Here is a 10,823-nt window from a genome sequence, read left to right on the forward strand (position 1 = left end):
TTTTTGTGGGGAAAGCAGATACACGATATGAAGAATTATGTGATTTGAACTTCAATTTTTGAAGTAATTTTTAGTAAATTGATATTCTTAATTATTTATGGTTTTTCCATATTTTTTACAGCTACTCAAAGTGTCCTGTCTGTGGACTATCTGTTTATGGACAGATGTTGGTTCTAGTACTTTTATTCCATTTATTCAAATTCTATTTCTCAGAATAAAAATGACTAGCTGGATTATGGGAGAGATAAGAACATTCATTTTTCATTTACTCATTATCACAAAGTATTTATTAAGCATGCATATTTTATTGAATATTTTCCTAAGGTCAAATCGTGTTTCTGTTTCAAGTTAAGGACCAGAAACTGAGATCACTTTTATGTCATCTCTGTACGGTTTCCTGATGACTCTCCCCAGTGTTTTAAATAAAGCTCGGGCCGACCAGGATGTTCTTTGATTTCTCTTGCCATGTTTATCACTAGGAAAATCAGTTTTCTACAGACTTATACAAAAAATAGCTTGCTATTATTTTTCCGTGTAAGAAACATTATAGAATTGACAGAACTGAGTATTTGTAGGTTCTCCCTCCAAGTAAAAATAGTTATTTTATTATAGTAAATATCGAACAGTTTTGCTCAAATAAGTTCTGTATACGTGAGTCCCAGGAATGAGACAGAGATTTTAGAGTAACTGGAGACTGTGGGCATTCTTCACAGTAGGTCACCGACTTTGTAATCAGAATTTACTTTTAAGTTTAGTTACCTTAAATCTTTCTTTGTGTGTTTTATTAACGACTCACTTCAGGTTTAAAAAACCACTAGAAGTTTTATACATGATATAAACTGAATTATGATGTTGTTAAATGCTTCTCCAAAAGTTATTTCTCCAAAATATTGCTCCTTTTTCCTTTGATGTAGTATTTTCTTCTGCTTGCCAACATACATTGACTTAGACAACTTAGGTGATAGTTTTAAATTTTACCCGGTGTTTCTTGTATCTGCTTTGCTGATAGACTGGTCCAGCTGATTCCAGCCAGTTCAAGTGCAACCTGACCCAGCTCTACCTTTCTCAAGTACATTCTGGTCATACAAACTGGCTCCATCCTCTCACAAATGGTGCAAAGAGCTTCTCACTGATTTGTAACAACCTATGGTGTTTATATCACTAAAAATCTATTTTCACGAAAATAATAAATATGACTAATGCATTAGACTTTTACCCAGATTGAAGCTTTCTAATTCTTTATGATTAAAAATATTTTATGCTTAAAATGTGTAAACTAAACCAAAATTATAAGGAACAAGAAAACTCCCTCAGAGAGCTCATCACTCAAATATACCTTTTTAATGCTTTGATACCTTTAATGCTTTAATGCTTTAATGCAACCTTTTAAACATGATGGGTTCATACACATGACCTGTCCAACTTATAATATAATACCATTCATCTATTACTGACTATTATTTGGAAACATGCTATTGTTTACCCAATAACACACCAGGGATAAGTTTCACATCTATGGGATTGGATGGATTTTCAGACCAGGCATGATTGTATCTAGGTATGATCAAAAATACAAAAAAAGGTTTGTATTGAAGGTTTATACAAAATCTGATGAAATGTAAATGCTGCATTTTATCTTGCCAGTGTGGTACTTATTACACTGCAATTTATAGTTTTATCATACAACTTGAATTTCCTGTATCACGCTGGGAACAACTGACGTGCTTAGCACATTTGACTTAACTTGTAAATGGCATTTGATTCTATTCCATTGTCCTATACGTCAATCCTTATATCACTGTGGCCTACTATTGAATATTACAGCCTTAAGATTGGTAAAATCTTGGATATGAGTCCTCTCACATTGTTATAAGTTTAAGATTGTTTTGGTCTTTCTAGATGTACTATTTTTCATGCATGTCTAGAATGAGCTTATTAATTTCTATATTTTTACCTGATGCCTGGAGTTCCTAAGGGGTTTTGGCCCAGAAAAAGTCCACCTACAATTAATGTTATTATGTATAGCCTTAGACTTTTTTCATGTAAATATATATGTATATGTATGTGTGTACATATGTATATCTATGTACAAAGGGGATCAAAAAAACCTGAAATTATCTTCCAGAAGGCAGGCCCCTTGTAGTACAGGCTTCCCCTGTTAGGTGAGTGTAATAGGAACCTATCTGTCTCAGTGTACCAACTGGTGGTGTTGTGGGAGGCTGCATTAAGATTCAGTGAATTTTTTGATGACTCTTTCAATGGGTTTGCCCATTTCATGATGGGTGATTTATGAGCGCACCTGACCACACCACACTTTGATAAAAAACTGCATGGCCCCTCTCCCCCACATGAACTAGCCCCAAGCGTTTTTGTTTGTTTGTTTGTTTCCTTGGATGGAAAAAGTCCTCAAAGGAAAACATTTTGCAAATGTGGAAGAGGTGAAACAAACAACAACAGAAGCACTAAAAAGCATCAGAATTGATGAGTTCAAAAACTGTTTTGAGCAGTGGCAAAAATGTCTTGATAGGTGCATTGCATCAAATGGAGAGCACCTTAAAGGTGACTGAAGTTTAAACATGTAATAATAAATACACAATTTTTATAAATAAATTCAGTTTTGGGGGAGTCCCCCCTTGTATAACTAAAACTAGGCATTTCAATATGTTACACTACCTTCCCAAATTCTATATTACAGTCTAACAATTTTATTCAGTCTATTAAGTAATATTCTACTTACTTAGATATCAGTGTTAGGAGGTGTGTTCAACCTTCCATGTTTTGGCAGAGTCACAGATATAAATGCATTACCTATAGTATTAATTCAGAAATGGAGGTCATATCCCCCAAAAAGCTGACAAAAGCCATAGCAAAATTAATTTTTTATTTAATGCTAATCCAGTATAGTTTTATAATGTTTTCTGAGAAAAAAAATACTTGTGTTTCTAGTTTATAATGACCCAAACTCAACTTTTCTCTTTATTTTTTATTGAATTTATTGGGGTAACATTGTCTAATATAACTATATGGGTTTTGGGTGTATGAGTCTATAATACATCATCTGTATATTGTCTTTTGTTTTCATCTCCCAAGTGAAATCTCCTTCCATCACCATTTACCCCACTACGTACTCTCGTGCCTCCTCCCCACCCCCACTCCTTCTGGTGATCTTACTGCATCTGTGTCTATGAGATTTTTTTCTTTTTTGCTTAATCCTTTTCCCTTTGTCACCTATCCCTTCTAAATCTCCACCCCTCTGACAGCTGTCAGTCTGTTCTTTGCATCGGTCTGTCTTTATTTTGTTAGTTTATTTTGTGTATTTGATTCCACACATAAGTGAAACATATGTCACTTGTTTGTCTCTGTCTGACTCATTTCACTTAGCATAATACTCTGCAGGTCCATTCATGCTGTTGCGAAAGGTAAGATTTCCTTCTTTTTTTAATGGCTAAGTAGTATTCTGAATGCTTCAACTAGAACTCAACTTCCATCCCAATGTATACATAGTAGAAAAAAAATACACAGTAGTTGAGAGAGTATTCAAATAGTGAGGGTTTCTGTGAAATGAGATGTGTACTGGTTTACATATTGTAGACAACTTATATCTTGTTTATGGAATCATGCACCCTAGTATATAACTTATAAAGGTGCCTGTTTTTAACCATCTAGAATACATTATTATATTATAATCTTCATAGAGGTTATAAAAATTCACTGTACATCAAAACTTCCCCTTTTCACCCAGAGACATATGAAAAGATGCTCAGCATCACTAGCCATCAGAGAGATGCAAATTAAAACCACAATGAGGTACCATCTCACACCAGTCAGAGTGGCCAACATAAACAAATCAACAAACAAGTGTTGGAGAGGATGCGGAGAAAAGGGAACCCTAGTACATTGTTGGTGGGAATGCAGACTGGTGAGGCCACTGTGGAAAACAGTATGGAATTTCCTCAGAAAACTAAAAATGGATCTGCCCTTTGACCCAGCAATTCCACTGCTGGGATTATAGCCTAAGAACCCTGAAACACCAATCCAAAAGAACCTGTGCACCCTAATGTTCATAGCCAAGTACTGGAAGCAACCTAAGTGCCCATCAGCAAATGAGTGGATCAAACAACTATGGTACATTTACACGATGGAATTCTATGCAGCAGAGGTAAAGAAGGAGCTTATACCCTTTGCAACAGCATGGATGGAACTGGAGAGCATTATGCTAAGTGAAATAAGCTAGGCAGTGAGGGGCAAATACCATATGATCTCACCTTTAACTGGAACCTAATCAACAAAAGAAAAAAGCAAACAAAATATAACCAGAGATATTGAAGTCAAGAACAATCTAACAATAGCCAGAGGGGAGTGGGGAGGGGATAGAGGGGAGAGGGGTCTACAGGAGCTACTATAAAGGAGACATGGACAAAATCAAGGGGGAGGGTGGAGGTGGGGGCGGGAGGTGGGATTGGCTGGGGTGGGATGGAGGGATGGGGAGAAAATTGTAACTGAATAACAATAAAAAATTAATTAAAAAAAAGCTTCCCCTTTTCACATTTATACCAATGGCTTCTAAATTTTAGCCAAGCCACGCACTTATCAAATGTTTCACATACTCTTGAGATTATGTTGACATAGTATTTTGTAATTGTTGCTTTTATTTAATATATTTGAAACATAGTCTTTATTCAAGTGTCATGCACATGAAAAATATGTCAATTCAGCTGTCTTTCTGAAATGTAGACGTTTCACCAATTTGGCATTTGCTAGGCTATTTTCACTGTAGATTAGAAAGCCGCAGTAAATTTACAATAAAATATTCTGAGAGCTCACATTCACAGAGTTTATCAAAAACTGAGTGTTAAATGACAACAGTGACACCACAGAATTATTTTCAGGCTCCATTTGATCTTTGAATGAAATCAAGCAGAGGCTTCTTGGAAGAAATCTGTTCAATCATAGTTGTACATACTAATACTTTTTTGTTGATAGAATGGTTTTATTTTATTTTATTTTATTTTAATATATTCACTTAATCATTGAGAATTTAGCTGCCACACACCTGATGGGGCACTTACTCATGGGATTAAGGTGCTTTTGTGGCCCCAGAAACTAGATTGTCTAAAGGTGAATCCATGAAATATAATCAGCAATGTTGGGAATGTGATTTTGGACAATGAAACTATGTAATATGTTAGGAACAAACAAATATTTTACATAAGGATCCACAACTCAGGATTATTACAGAATTACATTTAAAACAGTATAACAAACTTTTGGGGTCATTGATAGAATGATGGGAAAATTATGTTTTAAGAGTCAGTGCAGGTATGTTGCTATCGTTCATTATCATTTTGACATTTACATATACAAAATATATAACAGAATGATATAATTATTTTCAAAAGAGTAAAAATATAAACCTGACATAAAGTATGCCTGGGTCCAAATCTCAACACTGGTATATAAATTGTGACCTTGGGCAAGCTGTGTTTTTTTTTTATTAGTCTCTATGTTCTCTTTTTATTTTTTAAAGACTTTATCTTTTCATTTTTAGAGAGAAGGGAAGGGAGAGAGAGAAACATCAATGTGTGGTGGCTTCTCACACGCCCCTCCCTGGGGACCCGGCCAGCAACCCAGGCATGTGCCCTGATAGGGAATCTAACCCGTGACCCATTGATTAGCAGGCTGGCGCACAATCCACTGAGCTGCATCAGTAAGGGCTCTACATTCTCTTTTTAAATTAAGTGTTAAATTAACTATCTCATAACACGTAGACAAATGGAGTAAGATTGAGAGCTCAGAATTAACCCTCTGTGCATTAACTAAATGGTAAACTATTTAACAAGGGAGCCAAAAACAGCCTTTGGGGAAAAGATTATCTGTTGAAAAGCAGTGCTGGAAAAACTGGATAAACACTTGCAGAAAAATACAATTGGACCCCTACTGTACATCACTCACCAAAGATAAAACACGTCAAAGATTTAAACATAAGACCTGATGCCATAAAACTCTTGGAAGAAAACACAGGGAAGAAGCTCTTCCACAGTGGTCTTGGCAATGACTTTCTTTTTTTAGGTCTGACACCAAAGCACAAGCAACAAAAGCACAAATGGACAAGTAGAACTACGTCGAATTAGGAAGCTTCTGCACAGCAAAAGAAATAATCGACAAAATGAAAAAGCAAGCTAAAGAATGAAAGAAAATTTTTGCAAAACATGTATCAGACAAGGATTAAATATCCAAACTATATGAGTAACTCATACAACTCAATAACGACAAAAACAATTCAATTCAAAACTGGGCAGAGGAAATAGATATTTTTCCAAAAAGATATACAAATCTTTTGTACATAACAGGTACAAACAGGTACATAAAAGATGCTCAACATCGCTAATCATCAGGGTAATGCCAATGAAAACCACAGTGAGATATCACATCACACCCATTAGAATAGCCATCATGAAGAAGACAAAGTAAATAGTACTGACAAGAGAAGAACCCTTGTGTAATGTTGGTGGGAATGCAAATTTGTTCATTCAGCCACTAAAGAAAACAGGATGGAGGTTCCTTAAAAAATTAAAAATAGATCTATATATTCCAGCAATTCCTCCTGAGTACTCAAAGAAATAAAAGCAGGAGGATATCAAAGATTATATATATATAACATATATATAATATAACATATAATTATATTTTATATATATAATACCCCTTTATGTGTACATATGAAAGGATCTTAGTTATCCAGAAGAAAGACAGATGTCCTGCCTTCTGCAACGACACGGATGGACCTTGAGGACATTGTGCTAAATAAGGTAGAGAAAGGAAAACCGCTGTATAATATTACTTGCATGTGTAACCTAAAAAAGCCAAACCCATAATGACAGAGAGGAAAATGGTAGTTACCAGGGGTGGGGTGAGGGGATCTGAAAGCCACTGGGTAAGGATAGAAATATGCAACAAGTAGCAAATAAAGACTAAAGATCTCATGCACAGTAGTGAATAGAGACAATAATATATTATAATCCTCAAACTGGTTGAGACTAAATTTTAATCATTTCAACCACTAAAAAGAACTGATAACTGTGTGATGCGATAAAGCTGCTGATTAACAGCAATCATATTACAATATATAAATATATGAAATAAACATGTGCACTTTAAATTTCACAGTGTTATATGTCAAATATATTTAAATAAAATAAAGAAGTCAGCAAATAACAGCAGATACAAAATCTTGCTCAAACTTGAATTCTCCCCTGGGTACACTATGATGGAGGCAAGAAGGAGTATAGACTAAGAGTATAGACTAAGAGTAATTAAGAGTATAGACTAAGGAGTCAGCTGAGGTTCCAACCCTGCCGCCACCTCTCCCTGCCTGTGCAATCCTGAGCAATATGACTGCTTTTTCTGCAAATCATTTTCTTCATCTTTAATGTTCTGAGGGCTTAACAAAACAGTTTTAAAGCTCACCGTCTAGCACAAAGACTCAATAAATGTAAATTTTTGTTTTTGTTATTACTATCCAACTTCTTTCCTTTTTTATCCAAATAATACCACAGTCATTCTTACTGATTGTGATTGAAAAAATCCCTAATATTTTAATTTAGACATTTAAAAAGAATCGTGTAAAAGCTATTTTCCTAGGAAAATGAATGCATGAAAAACACAAGTGTATGCATAGTTTCAAAGACCTCACCGATTCCCTAGCTGAAATGTCAACCATGGTTAACTCTTCATTAAGGCATTTTGATGATTAGACTTACAAAAGAAATAGAGCTATCCTGTTTAAATAAAATTATTCTTTCTTCAAAATTAAGTATGACAACCACCATGAATGCCCCTCAGTTATTTGCACACTTAAATTATATAGTCACCAAAATTATAAATCATCCAAATTGAGCCTCCTATTGAGAGTAAGGAGGAATGCTATCAATCACATCAGCAAACAGGCATACATTGACCTTATCCTTGGAAAACTAGCACTTATGGTCACCCTGCATAATGCGTATATAGATCACCACTAAAAACAGAGAGAACTGTGACGTTGTCTTTCACTTGTATTCATAAGAGTTGCTAATTCATATCACTTTTCCTATCACTTTTCCCCTTAAGTTTCAGTACCGTTATTTCCAATGTAAAAATAGATTTTTTATTAAGTCAGAGTTAATCCTTGGGTAAAGAATGTGTGAAATTCAGCAACACTGTCTTCTAAAGGTTTTCTCCATCTCTGAGGAAATGAGATTCTTAATTGAAATAAGTATAATATTTTGAAAACTATTATCAAAAATTCTTAAAAAAGTGGTAGTGCCCTTGGTGGTCCTGGGATCTGTCTCTTGCTTCAACAGGCAAGAGGGTTTGGACAGAACAGACCTAGGGACGCCCCTTCTTTCCAACTACCCTCCATCCTCTTTTCTAGTTACCACCTTGGAAATAATCTCAGCTATCCTCAGCCTGCAAGCCAGCACCATTATTTTTTACCTTAATTCTTCCTTGCTGAACAACCATGAGCCCTCAAATTTGTCAGAATTATTCCACCGAGGTGGAGGCTACAGTCAACCCCCTAGCCAACCTGCATCTGCAGGCCTCCTACACCTACCTCTCTCTGGGCTTCTATTTTGACCAGGACGATGTGACTCTGCAGGGCATGGGCCACTTCTCCCGAAAATTGGCCAAGGAGAGAAGAGTGAGGGCTCTGAGCATCTCTTAAAGCTGCAAAACCAGCATGGTAGCCACATTCTTCTCCAGGACGTGGCAAAGTCTTCCCAAGATGAGTGGGGTAAAACTCAGGACACCATGGAAGCCACCCTGGTCTTGGAGAAGAACCTGAACCAGGCCCTTTTGGATCTGCATGCCTTGGGCTCTACCCACAGAGACCCTCATCTCTGTGACTTCCTGGAGAACCATTTCCTGGATGAGGAGGTAAAACTCATCAAGAAGATGGGTGACCACTTCACTAACATCCCCAGGTTGGCAGGCCCCCAGGATGGGATGGGCAAGTATCTCTTCAAAAGGCTTACTTTTAAGCATAGCTAGGAAGCTTTTGGAGCCCAGAAGCCTTTCAGGGGCCTCTCTGCATTGCCCTGGTGTCTGGCTTTTGCCTGAAATTACTAGACACCCTTTTAACCACCCTGGAACCCTGCCCCATGCATTGGACCAAATGGAAATAAAGCTTTTTGCAGCAATATATATATATATATATATATATATATATATATATATATATATATACACATATATATATTATATAAAATATAAGTGTGTATATATATAAGTATATATATATAAGTGTATATATATAAGCATTTGTTTTTTTAAAGATTTTATTTATTTTTAGAGAGAGGGGAAGGGAGGGAGAAAGAGAGGGAGAGAAACATTAATGTGTGGTTGCCTCTCCCACTAGGGACCTACAACCCAAGCATGTGCCCTAACTGGTAATCAAACCAGCAACCCTCTGATTTGAAGGCTGGCGCTCAATCCACTGAGCCACAGCATCCAGGGCTAAAGCATTTGTTTTAATATGTCCTCTGTTCAGTCCAGAACCTGGGAACTCTGTGGGAAAGAACCTGGAAACTGTCCATAAGAAGGGATCAGTTTAGTACTGACATGTCTAACCTGCTGGTGATGAAAAGCTCAAAAGATATCCCTGATACAAAATCATTAAAATGCCTATACTCTCGGGAAGAAGAATGGCTGCGGGATGCAGGTAGGCAGGTATCACCAGGGTAATGGAGAATACAGAAAGTTAAGCCAAGTTCTCATGAGCACAAAGCCAACAGGAACTTTGAATCCAAGTTTGCTTCTCTTATAATTCCATACCATATCTGTTCAAGGTATGGCAGCATTATCTACACAAGGTTTTCCAAGTTCCTGCTCCCTTATTTCAACTTTTCTCAGAGCAACTGCAAAAGTATTTTAATGGACTTTCTTGTATGAAGTACTGTCTCCATTCTAAGATATAGCTCAGCAATTTTGAATTGGAGTGCCACAAGAATTTTTAAAACATGCAATATCTGATTATTTAATCAGGGACACTAACCTCTTTTCCCTTATATTGCCAAATTAAAAAAAATGACAACACCCAATACAACAATAGCCATCCTGTGTGAATAAATCAAAACTGTACCTATTTTTTTGTAAGGCCAACAAAAATATATTTTTTGGTGTGCCACAGAATTCTAATTAGTTTATGTGTGCCATGAGATGAAAAAAGTTGAAAATCACTGATGTAGCTGAGTCCCCAAAAGATTCCTACTCAAATAAAACCATAATTATGCAAAGCCACTGTTCACAAAAAAACCCAAGGGTTTACAGTCTGGAGATTACAAAAGAAAAACTTTTCATCAAGACATAGATCCAGAAATCAGCAAAACTTCATTTCCTCCATATTATATTGGGTTTCATAAGATCCTCCCAGATTCAAAGAGAGGGAAACCAACTCCACCATTCCATGGGAGGAATGTCTCTATCTATGCTCTGTACAGAGTATAACATTAGTTCAAATGTGCAGATTATGGAGGAAAATTACAGTTCAAAGCCAAGATGTATGACTTATTAGAAATGAGGTTTTAGGAAATTCATTAGACTTATAATTCTTAGATTCCATAATAGTCGCATAAGGGCAAGGAGAAGACTACATAAGATAATGCTAAGATAGTGCTTAGCCAATGGCTGGCCAGAGCAAACACTCACTAACTGTTAGTTATTACACTCTATTGATATGATATAATTCAGCACAACCATTTATGCAGTATTTTGTACTGTGGCCCAGTGGTTTGTGGTTGGGGACACACTTTTCCCCCAGTGGACATCTGGCAATTTCTGCAGAC

The 10,823-nt window shown here is 36.3% G+C and overlaps 1 pseudogene; it reads left to right on the forward strand.

The window, feature by feature from the left end:
- Window positions 1-8,500: 8,500 nt before the first annotated feature.
- LOC112296551 (ferritin light chain pseudogene) lies at window positions 8,501-9,030 on the forward strand (annotated as a pseudogene).
- The last annotated feature ends 1,793 nt before the right edge of the window (window positions 9,031-10,823 follow it).

The sequence above is a fragment of the Desmodus rotundus genome, chromosome 7 (genome assembly GCF_022682495.2).
Source record: "Desmodus rotundus isolate HL8 chromosome 7, HLdesRot8A.1, whole genome shotgun sequence".
NCBI classification, from domain to species: Eukaryota; Metazoa; Chordata; class Mammalia; order Chiroptera; family Phyllostomidae; genus Desmodus; species Desmodus rotundus.